The sequence below is a fragment of the Orcinus orca genome, chromosome 5, assembly GCF_937001465.1.
Source record: "Orcinus orca chromosome 5, mOrcOrc1.1, whole genome shotgun sequence".
NCBI lineage: Eukaryota > Metazoa > Chordata > Mammalia > Artiodactyla > Delphinidae > Orcinus > Orcinus orca.
This window is the reverse complement of record NC_064563.1, coordinates 63,915,615-63,936,091: the sequence shown is the minus strand read 5'-3', so window position 1 is coordinate 63,936,091 and position 20,477 is coordinate 63,915,615. Positions and strand designations below refer to the sequence as shown.

Here is a 20,477-nt window from a genome sequence, read left to right as displayed (position 1 = left end):
ATGAGGGTCTGGCTGGTAATAAATAACCTCGCAATATGAATTATCCTATTTCCACAGCTTTAAAAAAAAAAACAACATACATTTCATTTGTTGACCAGAAAATTCTGGAAAATGCTGTCTTTTTGGAAATAACAGGGAGCTACTAAAACAAATCAGTGTGTCCGTGGGGAGTTATTGAGCACCTACTAAGGGCCTAAGGCACAAAAGTCAATCCTGAAATGCTAACCTTGGAACAAATAGTTGTGTGTGTATGTGTGATTTCCTTTTGGAAGCCAATAAACAAAACCTTTGTATGCCATGCTTTAGAGATGCTAGATTTTTAATTACTAAATTTGCTCATGGATTAGTGCTGTTTGTGAGGCTAAGGTATAAATTCATTACCTACAAAACAAGATCAAGCTTGAAACTCATTGAGAGTCACTATTACAGAGGGCATGGAGGGAAAGAGTGTAGGTATTTGAGAAGAATAAACATGAGAGATTTTAACAAGATACCAAATTAAGCAGATATTAGATCTGTCCAGTTCTTTCATTATCTGTATTTCTCTCATTTTCTTAAAACAAGCCAGGTGCTTTTGAAAAGAACATACAAGAGAAGATAGCCTCTAGCAGAGGTCTCTCATTCTCTGAGTTTGCTTCATGTTGTTAATTATCAAAACTTAGGTATGACAACAGCAAACAAACAACTCCTCTGCCAGCTAGATGACGCTGATGACAGAGAGCTCCCCAAGAGGCAGGCAGTTGGGAACTAGTGAAGTGAGTACAGCTTAGAGGCGTGGGGCTGAGAGGGGCTGCCAGCTGAACAGGACCCTCTCGCCATGGAGTGTTAATGTGTCAATGAAGGGGAAAAGCATGAATGAACCACATAGAAACTGAAAATAACTCAGCTGGTTGGAAATGGAATTTGGGCTCTTTGCCAAAGTAAGGTGTTCAAGGGCACACACCCTAACACCTAGGGAAAAAAAGGCTGCCCTTGAATTTGAAAAGACAAAATATTTTGAAGAAAGAAGACAAATGGCTTTTTTCATCAGAAATAAACTTCCTTTTTTTCTTTTATTCTTCCCTTCCATGCAACAAACATTTACTGAGTTCCTACTTTTTGCCAGGTTCTGGGTTAGGAATGAAGAAGGAAGAGCGGGAGAATGGAATAAATATAAAAGTAAATGAGGAGACTGGTTCAAGACAGCAGAGTAGAAGGATGTGTGCTCACTCCCTCTTGTGAGAGCACCGGAATCACAACTAACTGCTGAACAATCATCAACAGGAAGACACTGGAACTCACCAAAAAAGATACCTCACATCCAAAGAAAAAGGAGAAGCCACAATGAGATGGTAGGAGGGGCGCAATACAATAAAATCAAATCCCATAACCGCTGGGTGGGTGACTCACAAACTGGAGAACACTTATACCACAGAAGTCCACCCACTGGAGTGAAGGTTCTGAACTCCATGTCAGGCTTCCCAACCTGGGGGTCCGGCAATGGAAGGAGGAATTCCTAGAGAATCAGACTTTGAAGATTAGCAGGATTTGATTTTAGGACTTCGACAGGACTGGGGGAAACAGAGACTCCACTCTTGGAGGGCACACACAAAGTAGTGTGCACATCGGGACGCAGGGGAAGGAGCAGTGACCCCATAGCAGACTGAACCAGACCTACCTGCTAGTGTTGGAGGGTCTCCTGCAGAGGTGGGGGGTGGCTGTGGCTCACTGTGGGGACAAGGACACTAGTAACAGCAGTTCTGGGAAGTACTCCTTGGTGTGAGCCCTCCCAGAGTCCACCATTAGCCCCACCAAAGTGCCTGGGTAGGCTCCAGTGTTGGGTTGCCTCAGGCCAAACAACCAACAGGGAGGGAACCCAGCCCCACCCATCAGCAGACAAGTGGATTAAGGTTTTACTGAGCTCTGCCCACCAGAGCTCTACCCACTACCAGTCCCTCCCATCAGGAAGCTTGCACAAGCCTCTTAGATAGCCTCATCCACCAGAGGGCAGACAGCAGAAGCAAGAAGAACTAGTTCTGCAGCCTGTGGAATGAAAACCACATTCACAGAAAGACAGATAAAAAGAAAAGGCAGAGGACTATGTACCAGATGAAGGAACAAGATAAAACCCGAGAAAAACAATTAAATGAAGTGGAGATAGGCAACCTTTGAGAAAAAGAATTCAGAATAATGATAATGAAGATGATCCAGGACCTTGGAAAAAGAATGGAGGCAAAGATCGAGAAGATGCAAGAAATGTTTAACAAAGACCTAGAAGAATTAAAGAACAAACAAACAGAAATGAACAATACAATAAGTGAAATGAAAAATACTCTAGAAGGAATCAATAGCAGAATAACTGAGGCAGAAGAACGGATAAGTGACCAGGAAGACAGAATGGTGGAATTCACTGCTGTGGAACAGAATAAAGAAAAAAGAATGAAAAGAAATGAAGACAGCCTAAGAGACCTCTGGGACAACATTAAATGCAACAACATTCACATTATAGGGGTCCCAGAAGGAGAAGAGAGAAAGGACCTGAGAAAATATTTGAAGAGATTTCTATCAAACATTTAGAGAAGAGCTAACACCCATCCTTCTCAAACTCTTCCAAAAAATTGCAGAGGAAGGAACACTCCCAAACTCATTCTATGAGGCCACCATCACCCTGATACCAAAACCAGACAAAGATACTACAAAAAAAGAAAATTACAGACTGATATCACTGATGAATATAGATGCAAAAATCCTCAACAAAATATTAGCAAACAGAATCCAACAACACGTTAAAAGGGTCATACACGATGATCAAGTGGGATTTATCCCAGGGATGCAAAGATTCTTCAATATACGCAAATCAATCAGTGTGATACACCGTATTAACAAATTGAAGAATAAAAACCATATGATCATCTCAATAGATGCAGAAAAAGCTTTTGACAAAATTCAACACCGATTTATGATAAAAACTTTCCAGAAAGTGGGCATAGAGGGAACCTACCTCAACATAATAAAAGCCATATACGACAAACCCACAGCAAACATCATTCTCAACGGTGAAAAACTGAAAGCATTTCCTCTAAGATCAGGAATAAGACAAGGATGTTCACTCTCACCACTATTATTCAACATAGTTTTGGAAGTCCTAGCCACGTCAGTCAGAGAAGAAAAAGAAATAAAAGGAATACAAAGTGGAAAAGAAGTAAAGTTTTCACTCTTTGCAGATGACATGATACTATACATAGAGAGAATCCTAAAGATGCCACCAGAAAACTGCTAGAGCTAATCAATGAATTTGGTAAAGTGGCAGGATACAAAATTAATGTACAGAAATCTCTTGCATTCCTATACATTAACAACAAAAGATCAGAAAAAGAAATTAAGGAAACAGTCCCATTCACAATTGCAACAGAAAGAATAAAATACCTAGGAATAGCCTACCCAAGGAGGTGAAAGACCTGCACTCAGAAAACTATAAGACACTGATGAAAGAAATTAAAGATGACACAAACAGATGGAGAGATATACCATGTTCTTGGATTGGAAGAATCAACATTGTGAAAATGTATACTACCCAAAGCAATCTACATATTCAAGGCAATCCCTATCAAATTACCAACGGCATTTTTTACAGAACTAGAACAAAATAATCTTAAAATTTGTATGGAAACACGAAAGACCCCGAATAGCCAAAGCAGTTTGAGGGAAGAAAACGGAGGTGGAGGAATCAGACTCCCTGACTTTGGACTATACTGCAAAGGTACAGTAATCAAGACAATATGGTACTGACACAGAAACAGAAATATAGACCAATCGTACGGGATAGAAAGCCCAGAGATAAACCCACGCATCTATGGTCAACTAGTCTATGACAAAGGAGGCAAGGATATACAATGGAGGAAAGGCAGTCTCTTCAATAAGTTGCGCTGGGAAAACTGGACAGCTACATGTAAAAGAATGAAATTGGAACACTCCCTAACACCATACACAAAAATAAACTCAAAATGGATTAAAGACCTAAATGTAAGACAGGACACTATTAAACTCTTAGAGGAAAACATAGGAAGAACACTCTTTGACATAAATCATAGCAAGATCCTTTTTGACCCACCTCCTAGAGTAATGGAAATAGAAACAAAAATAAACAAATGGGACCTAATGAAACTTAAAAGCTTTTGCACAGCAAAGGAAACTACAAACAAGACGAAGAGACAACCCTCAGAATGGGAGAAAATATTTGTAAATGAAGCAACTGACAAAGGATTAATCTCCAAAATATATAAACAGCTCGTGCAGCTCAATATTAAAAAAACAAACAACCGAATCAAAAAATAGAAGACCTAAATAGACATCTCTCTAAAGAAGACACACAGATGGCCAAGAAGCACACGAAAAGCTGCTCAACATCACTAATTATTAGAGAAATGCAAATCAAAACTGCAGTGAGGTATCACCTCACACCAGTCAGAATGGGCATCATCAGAACTTCTACAAACAACAAATGCTGGAGACGGTGTGGAGAAAAGGGAACCCTCTTGCACTGTTGGTGGAAATGTAAATTGGTGCAGCCACTATGGAGAACAGTATGGAGGTTCCTTAAAAAACTAATAATAGAATTACCATATGACCCAGCAATCCCACTCCTGGGCATATACCCAGAGAAAACCATAATTCAAAAAGACACATGCATCCCAATGGTCATTGCAGCACTATTTACAATAGCCAGGTCATGGAAGCAACCTACATGTCCATCAACAGATGAATGGATAAAGAGGAAGTGGTACATATATACAATGGAATATTACTCAGCCATAAAAAAGAACGAAATTGGGTCATTTGTAGGGATGTGGATGGACCTAGAGACTGTCATACACAGTGAAGTAAGTTAGAAAGAGAAAAACAAATATCGTACATTAATGCATATATGTGGACTCTAGAAAAATGGTACAGATGAACTGGTTTGCAAGGCAGAAATAGAGACACAGATGTAGAGAACAAACATATGGACACCAAGGGGGGGGAGGTGGCGGGGGGTGGTGGTGGGATGAATTGGGAGATTGGGATGGACATATATACACTAATATGTATAAAATAGATAACTAATTAAGAACCTGTTGTATAAAAAATAAATAAGATAAAATTCAAAAAAAAGAAAACAGGAAATGAGACGCAACTCCTCTTTGAAAGCTCCTATCCCAGAGAAAGGACAGATATAGGGAGCTATAATAAAAGATAGTGAAATAAGTGCAAAAGAGGGGAAGAGGTAAGTTGTAGTGATAGTGGTGATGAAGGGGGCAATTAGCCGGGGGTGGGGGGGCTATAGCAGATCAAAAAAGGTTTTCATTAGAAGAGGTGGCAATTATGCAGATCTTGAAGAATAACAGGCAGAGAAGGAAGGAGAATTTTAGCTGGAGGGAACTTTCTTTTATCCCTCTATCATCTCTAACTTCCTCTTTTCCAAATCAAGGTTATTTCAGGAAGAGCAAGTAGACAAGACAAGCATGAGGCGTATATATGAGGGTGGTGATTGTGTGTGCTGGGGTGGGGGAGGATGGGTGTGAGAAGAAAGATTGGGTTGTATGGGGATTTCTTTAGAGTTTATAATACGTTCTCTTCAAATATCAAATTTTATCTCCTCCGGGTTAGTATGTTTTTAAAATTTTTTTAATTTTGGCTGCACCGTGCGATGTGCGTACCCTAATTCTCCGACCAGGCATCGAACCTGTGCCCCCTGCCTTGGGAGTGCAGAGTCTTAACCACTGGACCTCCAGGGAAGTCCCAGTATTTTTTTTAAACACACTCTTTCACTATTTGAATGATGTTTTGATTCTGTTTTATTGGAAAATGGGGCTTTACAATAGCTTTTATTTTTTATGTTTGTTGGCTTAGTCATTTTTGCCAATGATAAATCCCTTATTCTAATGTATGGCTTGACGATTCCTATGGATTATGCTATATTTATACCTGCATCCAATTATTCCTTTATTAATGTATCCTTTCCTTTTCTCATTAAATAAATATTTAAGTACTTACTACTTGATAAATATCTTGCTAGGCATAGTTTATTCTTTCCTTGCTTCTAGCTTAGAATATGAAACATGGAAGTTATTTAAAATGCACTGTCTAAAAGATCAGACTTATGCATATGACTGAACCTTATTCAGCACTGAACATCAAAACTAATCGTGTTCTTGACTGATATATTGGTCAGTAGGACCATGTATACTGGTCTATTTAGTTCTTAAGATGTTTTCAAAGGAAGACTATAGAGCAAAAGCCTAGTTAAGGCAATTCAGCAGGCTTACCTATAAATGGAGAAGAATTTCAGGGTCAAAAGTTTCCTATGTACAAAACCAGACTTGCTTACTAGACATGTAAAATCTAAGTGTCCATGTCTCTTTAGAGGCTAAGAAAAAAAAAGCATCATGCATGAACATTAATTCATTCAGTGGATTTTTAAAGTAGTACTCTGCTAGGAACTAGGGATACAAAAATGATTAAAACATGAGCCTTGCCCTTAAGGAACTTCCTCCCACAAGAAGCAGATGAGTCAGATAAGTAAATCAATTATTATAATATAACTGTGATGAGGTATTAAAGTGCAGCATTCTATGAAAGTACAAAAAAGGGATATCTAAATTAGATTGGGACGGGGGGTAAGAGGATAAAATGCCAGAAGTGAGTTTTTAGGAACAAGAATTTAATTAGCTGAAGAAGGGGGCCAAGGAAGGGTGATGTATAAAATAGCATGATGAGCTTGGGAATGCCTTTTTGCAAACTTACAAAGAATTGGCTCCATATTCAAAGAAGGTGGGTGGGATGGTAAAGTATCCCTTACACAGATCAGACTCTCTCTGAGGTTTTCAGGGCCTTGACTCATTTCTTTTTTCCCAACTCCTTTTCTTTTGCCCAAGGTTTTTGGACAGAGCCATATAGAAAGTGTATTCTGTGGCCATTTCAGTATTTGAAAGCTGCTGGCCTAGAGTGTACTGATGGGGTATGTCAAATGTTCATGCTAATGACCTAGGTGAGAGCACAGAAAAGCAGTAATGGATGGGATCACAGTATCCTTGTGTGTGCCTCAGCAAGTTGTTGACATCTATGGAAATTTCTTTCTCTGTGCCAGTGTTTCCTTTTTTTCCGAATTCAGAGCCTTAAATAGGCTAGCTTGTTGCAAAGACCTCAAAACGTTTTCTGCATGAACAGGATCAAGAAAAGAAGTCAAGATAATTCTCAGGATTAGCTCTAGTGTATCACATGGTAAAGGTGTTTATTAGAAATGTCCACTCCTTTTATGAATTCTCTGCCTCCCTAATTCCTACTCATCTTTCAGGAATCAGCTTAAATGACTTTTTTCTGAGAAGCTTTGCCTCACCTTCTGTATTAGGTCAGGTCTCTCTGTTACATGCTTTCTTAGCACTCTGCAGTTTTCCTTTGTAGCACTTACTGTGACTCCAATTAAATACTGAATTATGTAATTAATGCTTTCACACCAGACTCTTTAAGTAGAATATTAGCTTCATGAGGGCAGAAACTGGGTTTTATGCTGCTGTATCTGCAATGCCTTGCAGCATTCTTGGTTCATAGTAGTTGCTCAATACGTATTTTTGGAAAATGATTCAGTTACTCGTTATCCCAATTCCATTGCATCTAAAATGCAACAAATTGAAATGCAGCAGAGCTGCTAAGTAAAACCAGATCTGTAGATCCTAGAGCTAACTGGAACTCCAAGACATCTCTCAAAACTGACACTGGCTTCTAGGAGAGTTCAAATGATGGCACTGGGTATCTCCTCTTATTGCTCCACCTGGCCTCTCCCCATGGTGTTTTGGCTCAAAACTCATCCAGCATCTTTCCATTCGTCTGTGTCAGCAACTTGTTATTGCAACTTGTTTTCCTCAGGCCAGAGCTCCCTTCATTATTGAGTGCCAAATATGCTGGTCAGTGTGCCAAGCATTTGGGATAAAAACATGGAAGGGCATGGACCTGACCTCAGGAGAGCAGTAGGCCGCTACAGAGTGGCAAGATCAGAGCAGGCTTCATCAGTCTCCAGGGAACCACTGCCTGTACTCATATCATAAGACCATTGCCCTTTTAGCATTAAAGGATTTGATCACTGTTAAAATGCATGTCACCTTGGAAATCATAACTATTTTTAGCTGTTATCAAGCATTTTTACCTTCATATGATAGAAGAGCAGGCTTTGGCCCGGAGGTGTGGAGGGACAGGGAAAAGGAACAGGAGTGCCAGTAAGTTGGGAAAGGTGTAAAAATGAAATAGCTAGAGCAACAGTGCCTAGCACATAATAGACACAATTTACTCAAGGCAATGCTTGGGTAAATAAAAGATAAACTGCTTTCTTCAAACTGGTTGAGGCCAGGTTTTACCTTAGGCTGTTTCTTTAGGTAGCTAGCAATCTCTGGTTGGGAAAAAGTTTACAAAGTAGGAAACAGATGGCTCCAGCTGTTTGGGGTTGATGCCAAATCTCAAGCTCACACTCTAGGACTTCACAAGGAGAACGTACAAAATGTTTTTGTTTTTCCTTTTCTACCACCATGAATTCAAGAGGATGTCCATTTACCAGGGGGAAAAGACCAGGGTGCAGGGAGATAAATTGGGAGATTGGGATTGACATATACACACTACTATATATAAAATAGATAATTAATAAGGACCTGCAGTTTAGCACAGGGAACTTTACTCAGTACTCTGTAATGACCTATATGGGAAAAGTATCTAAAGAAGAGTGGATGTATGTATACGTATAACTCATTCACTTTGCTGTACACCTGGAACTAACAACATTGTAAATCAATGATACTCTAAGAAAAATTTTAAAAAATTCAGTATCCAAAAAAGAAATATTAAAAGAAGGAGTCATACCCTGTTTTCAAAGGTTCCACGTAAGCTTGAGTTTAGATGCATATGCTGGGTTCTCTTAGCTATTCCAAACATTTTTTTTCAATCAAAGAAACTCCAATAGACTTAAATTGGTCATGAGAACTAGTGATGATGTTTCAAAAAAGGACAAATATACCATGCTGGTGTCTGAATCCTAAGATTCTTTTCTATGTCTGTGAGTATAATGCTTGCTTACACATAGTAGCAAAGAACACAATTAGCATACTAATTTGATTCCCTACCTAAAGAATGAAAGATTCCTTTGACACAGACAGCTGTCCATGAATGGCTGGGGTGACCCTTGGTCAGTTTTCCATCTGTCTTAGAGTAAAAAGTCCAGACTTAGACGCATACTAGCTGTATGACCTTAGACGCGTACTAGCTGTATGACCTTAGACGCGTACTAGCTGTATGACCTTGAGCAGCCTTCTTATGTTGCTTTTTCTCAGTGTCTTCCCCTGTAAAATGGAGGCACATCTAATACCTGCCTCATGGGGTGGTGGTAAGGATTAAGTTAGCACCTTGCTTGCAGTAGACATTCCATATATTTTTTTTTCCACTCTGGTCTGAATCTGTCTATTCTGAGGAAGTCTGTAGTAGGTGTAGGACTCTCTACTTCTACCTGCCTCTAAAGAGAGAAGTAGAGAAGGGTTTTACTGAATCAATTTTAAGAGAATTCTGCAGTCATGTAGAAGTCACCACTTCCTTTTTGCCCTGGCTCCCAGGGATATAAGGCTCCGAGGATGGCTGCACAGGGAGACAGGGAATGACTGCTGTTGGGGAATGTCTTAGGCCTATCTCCAGTGCCATTGGCAGCTCTTAGAATATCGGGTTGACAAATCTAAGTAACACCAATTATAATTGCACGACCACAGTTTCTCAAATCTCCCTGTACTGAGCTCTCTCTCCTGCCCTTTCCCCTTCCTTAGACCAGTGGGTCTTAAGCTTGGTTACACACTGTAATCACCTATGGAGCTTTAAAAAATGCAGATGCCTTGGTCCCATTCACAGATATTCTGATTTTACTTGTCTGGGGTACAGTCTCAGTATTGGCCCTGTTAAAAGCTCTCCAGAAAACCACTGCATTTTCAAACGCTGAAAATTTCAAAATTAATTTTGTTTTCAATGTAAAGTCCAAGTTAACACATGCCAATAATTCAGTTAATAAAAAGAAATTGAGTCACAGTGCATAAAATTAATTTTATAGTGTTAATAATGTTTTGGTATCTTAAGCTTATTTAAAACCGAGTTTAATGTAAACACCCTCTGACCTGCCCTGCGCCATAAATTTGAGGCTGTTGAGCCAACTTCGTGTGAAAGGTACCAGGCTGGAAGGAGTAGAGCAGTCGAATGTGGTCCTGTCATTTGCTGAAAGATTCTTAAGAGCCAGTGGTAGTTCGGAGTGCTCTCTTGCATCTCAGGTTAGCTCCAGGGATCTAAGGATCTCTTCTTTTTTAGCTCTGCCCGTTTGGCTTCTAGTTGTGCTAAACGGATATTTTTCAACCCCAGTGTCGTGAGACTCTGGTGTGTCATGAGATATGTTACAAGAAATGTGAAATAATAAGTTCTGGGGTTTAAGAATTAATTCCAGCAAACTTAAGGTTATCCTTGTAACAGCATCGTTTTCACTCACTTGCATGCCAATACCCTGTCTTGAATGGGAGAACATGGTGGAGTTACAATTACTATGGGGGACTGTCATTTGACATGAGTGTGTCCCTGTGGAACAAAGGTTGGGGTTTTGCAAAATCCAGCTTCCCAAGTCAAAGGAGTTCCTCACTGGGCCTCATTTGCAGCAGTGCATATTAATGGGGGTGGCGGGGAGAGCTGGACAAAGGGGCCTCTCTGTGTTCTGGTGCCCAGTCTCTTTTTTGGGGACAGAGAGGACCTTGATTTTTTACATTGGAGAAGGAAGGTTGTGTACAAGTTCACACCGTAAGGTATCTCTGAACTGAAAATGGAGAAAAATCTTCAGTAATTCTGCCAGTCTTTTCTCATCACAAAAATCAGTATATAAACATGTCAAATGTAAACACAATATTTTTAGGAAAAATAAGAAGAAAAGTATTATATACTTCGGGGGTTCTCCTGATAGAGTAATTGTGATCTGACAAGGAATTTTAATGTTTTCCGCTGAAGATGAAGGAACGGGGTGCTTCATTTAACATTTTCATTTGCTACCTGAACCTGCTAGTTGCATAAAAAGAGAAATTGCCAGTTAGGTAATTTAGATCAACACTTTGGTTTTTTTTTCCTTTTCAAGGTTCCTGAGCAGAAGGGAAGATGAGGCTTGGAGAAGAAAGAAGGGCTAGGGAGAAATACGGTAAGCGCTCAATAAGTGGCTGTGGGTAGTTGTCATGGTGGTGATGATAGTGTTAATAAATCTCTCCTGAGAAAGTTTTTCAAATCAGATGGAACGTACTACTTTGGTTTTTATGAGTACTGAGCTATTTTAAATATTATTTATTACCTTTGTGCTTAGAGTCGTTTTTTTTCTAGTAAGGAATTTGAATGCACGATCAAGGAAGAGGGATTTATGAAGAGCTTAGTATACCCAAATTGAAATCACCTGGATCTTGTTTTTAAATTTTCCTTGCTTACAACAAATGACTTAATTATACTTTGGTGTCTTAATTTTCATTTCAACTTCTCAACTTATTAGTGAGTAATATACGTGGAGTCCCTTGAGTTAAATGGACATCCCTTGAGTTAAACAGACAAAGTGTCAAATAAATTTAAGGTTTTATTTTGCAGTACAGTCGATTAAATTGGGCAAGTAACTTAAAATACATGCTGAAGATTAGATTCCTCATGGTCGTATGGCAAATTAAGTGAAGGGCTTTCAAAAAGTGTGGATTCCTATTACTATCTTATTACTACTAAACTATTAGCCACAAAATTTCAGAAAATTCATGGATATAGCTCAAGGATGAGTTGCTTACGGAGAGAAGATCAGGAATGTTTTGGGGGTACTTCCCTAATCTTTCCGATCAGACATTGCCCTGACTTCCCGCAATACATCCGACTGGGCTGCTTCCTGAGACAAGTCTGCAAGGCCTGGTCTGACATATGTCATTTGTTGCACTACTCACGTTGAATCATGATATTTTCCTTTCCTTCCAGCTCTTGCTCTTTATTTTACACCACTCTTTATTTCACATTGTTTTTTATTTTACACTGACCCTAGGCAATTGGTGGCAGTATATGAAATCTCAGTTTTTTATTCTGCAGATCATTTCTGGTGCTGTGGTTTTAGATCCATCACTGTTTACTGAGCTTTTATTGTCACTAGAGACAGCTTTGCATTTTAATAAAGTTTCCAGTCCTCTAGGACTCTCTCCCCTGAAACAACTCCAGCTCCCCAGGGCTGCTGAAGAGTTGAGCAGAGAGAGTAGAAGCTTTTGTGGACAGTGATGCTGATGGTAGATAACTCCAGCTGTCATTACAAGATCATCCAGATAAGGGGGGGACAATCAAGTAGGGCTTACAGTCCACTTGAGTCTTTCTGATTGTAAAACCAGCCATTTTTCAATTTAAATAATTTAAGGATTCCAGCTTCTCTATACTCTGAGGCTCATTTAGCCTCTTATTAGCTAACTGTTTTTCCAGTTCAAGAGGTGGAAGGGAAGAGTGCAGATTTTTTGTTATTGTTAATTCACAGCAGTGGGTAGTGGTGTGTAAATAAAAAATAAGCCAAACAAATGTGATGAGAAGAGAGACTAGAAATCCATACAAGTAATGATAATTGATTTTAAAAAGTTAATTAAAAGGAATAAAAAGGGACAAGTACTGCAGTGGCCTAGCATATTATCAACAGGCAAATGACAGAGAGGAGAATGAATTAGAAAATTGATTCCCAGCTAACTAGAACAAGAAACCAGATTAACACAGCTCTTAATTTTAACTTGAAAATCCCAAATTCTTTTCTGAGTCCTTTCCTCATAGTATTCTGACAATGATCTTATCTCACATTATTCCCATCAAAGAAAAGGCTGGGAGGAGCAGGAAGGAAAGAACAAAACGAAGTAGTAATTTCCCAGAGAGTTCAGCTCAGAACCAGTTTATAGAATCACCTGTGACACATCAATGACAGCAAATACAGCGAAGAAACCACAGTTTGCATAAGGTCTTCCTTTTTGCTCCCTTAGTTGTAAGCCTTTTTTTTCCTTTTAAATTTTGCAACCTTTCCTTCTTCCTAAATCTCTGTGACCAAAGGCCAGTAACCTACAGTATTTATTTTCAAGTAGTATATACAGGAGCTACCCTTCAAGTCATTGACTTCCACATAAGAAACAGGACATGAGGGAACTGTCCAATAAGAAGGCAAGGCTCTTTCTGAACCTTTCAAGAGCATCTTTTGGTAGGACTATGTCTAACATTTTTGTGTAGGTATTCTAGGGATGGGACAGTTCTAGAGAATCATGTACTGGCTATGCCCATGGGTTTGTCTTTTCCTTTGCTTAGGAGACATCTTCTGCTCAGATGAAGACATGGATTCCCCAGCATAGAGGTCAGAGTCTGAGTGAGAAGCTTGGTTAGTTAATTAGAGAAAGTATTTCCTGACAGAGGTAGGACCCGTAGTTACCACCAAGAGTTGAATCTGATTGAGGGATACTCTTTGAAGTATTAGAAAGACAATGATGACATGCAGACTGTTGAACAAACAAGGTCTTCAGCTTACACTTGAAAAAGAATTGTCTTATGTAGAAGGTAACATCTCCTTATATAGCTGGGGAGTTAAAATAGGAAGAAAGAGCAGGAAACACTGTGTTGTATTTTCTTTGTTTCCTCCCACCCTCCCTCTCTCCCTCCCTTCCTTTCTGCCTTCCTTCTTTCCTTCCTCTGCTTTCTTTTCTTCCCTTCCTTTTCTTCCCATCTCCCTCTTTCTAAACAATGGAAGCCCATCTTTGGATTATTAGAGAATTACCATAGATCTAATTGATGCATAAGTAGACCTCAGGAAAATATGGCATATTTCTATTCAAAGAACAGATTGTAAACTTCTAGATTGATGTTCTGCTTTTTTTTTTTCCTTTCCCTCTTCTCTCATTTTAGAATTAGGGAACACAAAACAAACGTAGCCAGATAAGCTGTGAGTGCCAGAGATAGCTACAATTGCTCGTGCTTCCTGTATTTCTGTTTTCTTTTTTTCAGACACTAGACCACTTGCTGTGATTTCTTTCCTGGATTGTAAGCTCTGTAAGATCAGGGGCTCTGCTTGATTTACTCATTACTGTACTCCTAGCATTTAGCACTGTGCCTAAAATGTTTGTTGAATTAATGGGATGTCCATTAATATCCTGTCAACAAAATGAGGATAAAGGATTGGTAAATACAAAACCAGTTAACAAAAATAGTATAAACATTACCTTACAGGTCTTTTTCTTTAATCTGCAGAAGTTCTATTAGAGAATTTCCCAAAATGTATTCAACAAAACATTGGCTCTGAAGGATAAAAATAGATTTTTAAAAAATGCAGAATAGGTGAGGAAAGTCTGTGGAAAAATGTTTAGAATACTCTATATTATACAGAATTCAAAGAGATCTTTACAGTGTGATTTCTCAGAGTTTTTCAGGTACAGATTTTCACTGTAAATTTCCTAGAGAGGGACGTAACATGCTACATTTCCAAAGATTATTTGACCATGTTACTCTTTTACTTGGCACATCTTATAGTAGTACTATTGCATAAGACACACTTTGAGAAAAGTAGCATCTTAATTCAGCTTTACTTGCTTTAATTCTCTTTCTTTTGAATTTAAGTTCTAATTAATTTCTTCCACTGTGCAAAACGCCTCCAAGCAAAAATGTGAATATAGTTAACAGAAGTGAACTTTACAATTAAAAATAGTTAAGATGGTGAATTTTATGTTCTGTTTTTTTTTAACCACAATTAAAAGTTTAAAAATACTCCTAAAATATTACTTTACTAAATAATAGATGAATCAATATTTTACCTAAGGGCTACAACAATGCACCAAAAATTTAATGGTATTGCCAAACAAAGGGCTTGATTTTCGGCTACAACATGTTATTGTATCCTCAGTAAGTATCTTGGTTTTGAACATTGAGCTATGGATCTCTTAGTGTGTGTTTTTAGTAATACTGCTTAGGATGACTATACAAAAAGACCTATGAATGTGTAGGGAAAGTTTATTGTAGTTTAGTAGAGTGGGTTTAAGACTAAGGTACAAGAGACTGGGTTACAAAATTGACATTGTCACTGACTCAGAGTGCCACATTAAGTAAACCCTGCTTTCCTTATCTATAAGATAGCCTCCATCAGTAATTTTTTACCTTTTCCTTCCAGCATGGTTATCCCATCCTACATGGAACTCTAATAGACACAGCAGATAAAGGCAAGAGGCAAGAGGCCACTTGGCCTCCCTTCCCCCATGGCCCTAAGTATCCCCAAAGAGCCTAAGAGCTCAAGGAAACACAGTTTGAAAATCACAAGGCTAGATAATCTTTAGAGTTTTTCCCAAGTCTGACTCCTGCCACTAGAAGTAAGACTGAGGTAGAAAAGAATGTTTGTGTCCATATTGAAGCCTGTGAACCCCTGTAATTTTATACACACTCACACAGCATTCAGCTATTACAGAATATAGAATACTGCCATACCACATGTGGCAAGCACCTTTTGAATTTCAACATATATTTTAGGTTAAAAAATAAAATAGAAAAATATTACCAGAATGTACTCTTTCCTCAGTCACTTTATGGATACATTTCAAGATATAGACTTGATGGTGAATTAAAATTGAATGCAAATATTGTCACTGAGAAGTTGCCCATTTATACAGTTTCTAAGACTCTTTTAGTTCTTAATGAGCAAGGTTTTGCTAAAAACAAAAAGTGTTAAGTACATAAATATGTGTATTCTTTTCAAAGCATGCACTATATTATGGTTAAAAAACAATACAGAAATGAATGCAAAACTATTTCAACAGAAATACTGCTTCTTGAACAGCCTTTAAAATTATGACATGTTTACTGGGAAAATATATTACTCATGACAGGGGTTACAAAAGCAATATTAACCTCCTCGAAATTTAATAGCAAAGTCAGACAGGTAAAAATCAGGACCAGACGTAGTAACATATAACTACTTTTGTTAAGATTGTATATAGGATAAAACAGATATTTAAAGCTCCATTAAGACGTGGGTAAATAAATGGTCTTTAGAAGATTCACAACACATACGCAATGAAAACCATGATGCAGATTGTGCTAAGGATAGCATTCTTGGAAATGAAAAACCTTGTTCTTTCTTTTGCTTCTGTTATTTTGGGCACTGTTGCTTTTGCAGTTTTGTACAGGGTGTCAGACATTAAATTTACCCTTAAATATACATATATCTATTTTTTGAAGGCAGGAATTTGTTACTTTGACAAGCTACCAAACACTTTCGTTGTATTTAATGTGTGACTAATGAGTTTTTGTCATCTATAATCAAAGAGGATGTTTGCTTCTGCAAAAAATATATAATTTACCCAAAACTAGCATTGATATTAAGCCAAGAACTCCATAGTAGTGGTTAAAAAAATGTGTGATGAAATATAGATGATAAAATTGCACTTACCATCAAATGCAAGTTTGCTTTACAAAATAATTTTTTTCTGAAATTTATTTTGTCACTATAGTTTTATCACATAATATGTTACTTGCCTAATAATGTAATGTTGATGTTTAAAAGAGATTCATGTTTTTAATTATTTCATTGTTTTTATAACCCTAAAATATTTCATTAAAATCTCTGAGTTTTTACTTATTTTAGAGAGTGCTCTAGCTTGAGACATATTAAAAAAATAAAGGTCAAAAGTCATAAAGGATAATAGCTGATGGTTTTGATAATGCTAATTATATATTACTGAGAATAAATGTAGAAAAGGAAATATGAACACTAAAGAAAGATAAACATCCCAATGCTGGATTAAAAAAAAATAATGAAAAAACTCTTAAAATGTCTTTGTACTTCACTGTCATAATTCAAAGACATAATGAAGCCTGAATTAAAAATGTCAGTTTCTGTGAGTGTTGATAACTTGGTTCTTTGTTGGGCAAGTCAAAATGTGTCTGTTTGATAGGCAAAAATGACAGACTAAAAATGGGAGAATTTGGATCTAAAAAAAGAAACACACACACACACACACACACACACACACACACGACTTTATAAAAGGTCCATAATGTACTTGAAGGAGAAGACCTATAGGGTAGGAGGCAATATCTTTAGGAAGTCACCGAGCAGCACTAAAAAGCAATGTCTATGGCCAATCAAAACGATTTCTGTGACTGCTGGGGCTCTTGCATCCCCGTCTTTACACTAGACTGGAAACCCTTTGTACTAATTACCAGACTGTACCAGATTTTCTGGTTCAGTTCAATCCTATAATTGACTGACAGTGATGGGCAAGGAAGGGGAAAAATTCAGGCTCACCACTGCAAGCAGAGGGTCAGAAATGGTTTCACAGAGAGCTGGTCACAGGCTGGCACTAAAAGCAGGGTTAAGCAAGCATCATCAGCACTTTCTTCTAATTCTCAGGTTAAAAAGGAAATGAGGAAGAAAAAACAACAGTCCAGGCTGTTCTCATCTTACAGACCAATTCTTAGCGTGCAACCATTTTACATAAAATGAATGGAGAATAGCTTCAAGGGTAAATGGTAATTTTAGATGTCACTGATTTTTATTTTGCTTTGGGAAGTGGATACAGGTTTGTCTCCAAAACTCAAATAGGGTCATTTTGCTAAAGTTAAACAGTCTTTCATTTATTTACAGAAACCAGGAAAAACAATGCTGCTATTTAATTCCTAGGGCTAAAAAAATCATTAAAGTGCAAGGCTTATTTAGAAAGCCTGTGATAGGTTATGTAATCAAACTTAAGCATTTGAAAGCATCATAATTCTCACATCCTTTGTTTATAACTCACCGATTTGGATTTACTGTGTATCTTTAGTAATAAAATGGTTGCCCATGAATCTATACCTTTTAAAATAAAAGTTTGAATAATAATTTACATGAACTTATAGTTAATGCATTAAAAAAATAGAACACATTGAGCACTGGATTAAAGACTTAGTCGGCTGACCATCATTTGTTATTTGCTTAGAACTGTTCTCCACCCACTTTATTTCTAACCAAAAGAGCAACTCTAGCCTTAGCTACACTAAACATTAAAAGCGTAGGTGCCCGAATCAGGGTCAAAATGAGACTCAGGCCATTCGGTAGGCAAGTAAGAACTATGTACTATCATGTTGAGGTCAATTGACTTGAAATTTAATCACAGGTTAAGCCCCTTTTCTTTCCAGGCTAAAGAGTAAGCAACACCTGTGTGAGCAGCAGCTCACATTGCAGTTGACATAGCAGCCAGTTCAATTTTTAGTTACAAGTCAATTACTTACTGGAATAGAAAGAGAACCTTTCATTCATTCCATGGATGGTCACTTTTCCGGAGAAACCTGTCAGGCTTTCTTTCTCCAAAAGAAGAAAAGAGAAGAAAAAGTGAAAGTTAAAAATAAGTGATATGCTGCAAAAGTTCTAGAGCTAGGCCAGCACACTACAGCAGAGAAGTTGTACAAATAGCTTACCTTCCAAATACTGAACAGAGCTGTCTTGTAAATGAGGCCTATCCCAGCTGATAAGTCCTGGGACTTTCCTCATCAGAGAATCAAAACAGGTGAAATGATAATTGGTGATCTACACCTGAGAAGAGGGCCAGCTGACTATATGAAAGGAGAGAGCAAATGAGTAAACTGTCTTTCCCCAGCTACAGTCAGCCCTTGTGCAAGGGGAGTTTCAAATGCACTGGCTATAGACTTTTGTCCAAAGCTGTGGTTCTTTTTTTTTCTCTTTTTTTCTTCTTTCTTTCTTTTCTTTCTTTCTTTTTTTTTTTTTTTTCCTTAGTGAAGCTAGATTAGTTCATACAAAACTCAACAATACAGCACTGAAACCCATTGTTGATATTCAACATTTTTCACATAGCGGAACAGAACAGACAATACGGTATCTAGGAAACCATGGGCTGGATTACAAACTGATGATATCTCATCCTTCTGGGGGCCTGTAATCCTTTTTATTACCTACCACAGTAAAAAAAAAAAAATCACTGTGTGTGGGGGGAAACTCTTTCAGAATAAATCAGTAACATTGCTATTCTTAGGTAAATAGGATAAATTAAAATGAAATCTTGCTTGTAACACTAAATCCCAAAGTACCATTTGCCTTTTATTCAAGTTAATGATTTTTAAACTTATCTTAACCTTTATGTGAGCTTCCATAGGTTTAAAAAATTAAAATATTTGTAGATATTTGCTTAATAACAGTGTTCAAAATTAACTTGGACTTTCAATTTCTTATGATAAATACCTGGAAAGTTATTTATTTCAAAGTGCCCAATATTGAGACTAAGGACTGAGTACAAAGTAATTTTCATTAATTTGTTCTAAAATACATGTGTTGGGTTATTAGTATACTAATTTATTTTTCCCATTAAGAACACACTGAACTTCAAGATTAGGGGGGCATACTTACCTGATATCTAGTAAATTTTTTAAAACTTTTTTTAACCCCATGTCTTTTTAATTTTTCATTTTTTAAAATGCATTTCCTGATTATGTTTAACTGCAAAGCCATTCTTTGCAAGGAATTTATGCCTATTAACCTTTTTGAAAATCTGGTCCAATCCCTTTTTAAGATGCAATCCAGTTCCCATACTTTTCTTGAGCCTCCAAATGGTCTAGGTAGCCACAGAAGTGATTGTTCCTACCAGTTTTCTTTTCATCACTTCTGCAATTGACCAATTGACAACTGATTGATGGTTATCTTTTCACTTCAACAATGAAAGAAATTACCATCACTATAGCTATGTACAGTAAATGCCTCCAGAGTAAATTACATGATTCTAAAATTCTCCTTAGCTCACTTAGTAAAACATCAACACAAAAAAGTTTCTTTTTGCGCCTCCCTTCCTGTACGTAGATTTGGCCTTTTCTGTCAGCTGCAAAAAAAGAACTTGACAGCTTCTTTAAAAAGAGGAGTATAAAGGAACTTGAATAAAGGATGGCACTGGGCCTGTCTCAAGCAAGTGGCCATTCTTTGCACTTGGAAAAAAATTAGGCGTGTGAGCACAGATAAGCCCTATAAGAATACTCTAAAGACTATTCCCAGTGACCTTGAGATTCTCTTTCCTTCTGTAACCATTCCTGAACATCAGGCTGACAACATAGATTCTGAACACGAATCTCCAACTTATTTTGAGTAGGTGTTATTTCTCATTGAAAAGAAAACATCCTTAAAATTTTAAACTCCCTTACTACACTGCAAAGACGACCTTGCTCTTTCTAAAAGTGCTCAAACAAGTGCTATTATGCAAGTGTCACATTCATCCATTATGATATGTTGATGGACAAGGGCGTTAAATTCCACCACCAAATCTAAACTTACTGTAAATGTGTATTTTATTTCTCACATCAAAGTCCTGAATCCTGTCAAGGAAAGGTATTCAAACTTTTTTTTCTATCCCAATTAATTAATTAATTTTTTTTGATGAAGTAAATATGCTGCTATGAAAGATGGGACTGATTTACTCTCTTATTCT

At 37.6% G+C, this 20,477-nt stretch overlaps 2 protein-coding genes across 2 annotated transcripts in view; one reads left to right on the top strand and one right to left on the bottom strand.

Annotated features, from left to right (window-relative positions):
• SOX2 (SRY-box transcription factor 2) overlaps positions 1-18,696 on the bottom strand; it is a 120,822-nt gene extending 102,126 nt beyond the window's left edge. Inside the window, exons 1-2 of the mRNA XM_049710655.1 lie at positions 18,469-18,696; positions 18,283-18,351 (exon numbers count right to left, since the gene is read on the bottom strand). The gene's annotated coding sequence lies outside the window, so the exon portion shown is untranslated. The remainder of the gene's footprint in view (positions 1-18,282; positions 18,352-18,468) is intronic.
• The window catches only part of LOC117196047 (uncharacterized), a 79,073-nt gene that overhangs the window by 55,458 nt on the left and 3,138 nt on the right, over positions 1-20,477 (top strand). Inside the window, exon 5 of the mRNA XM_049709846.1 lies at positions 11,144-11,203. The gene's annotated coding sequence lies outside the window, so the exon portion shown is untranslated. The remainder of the gene's footprint in view (positions 1-11,143; positions 11,204-20,477) is intronic.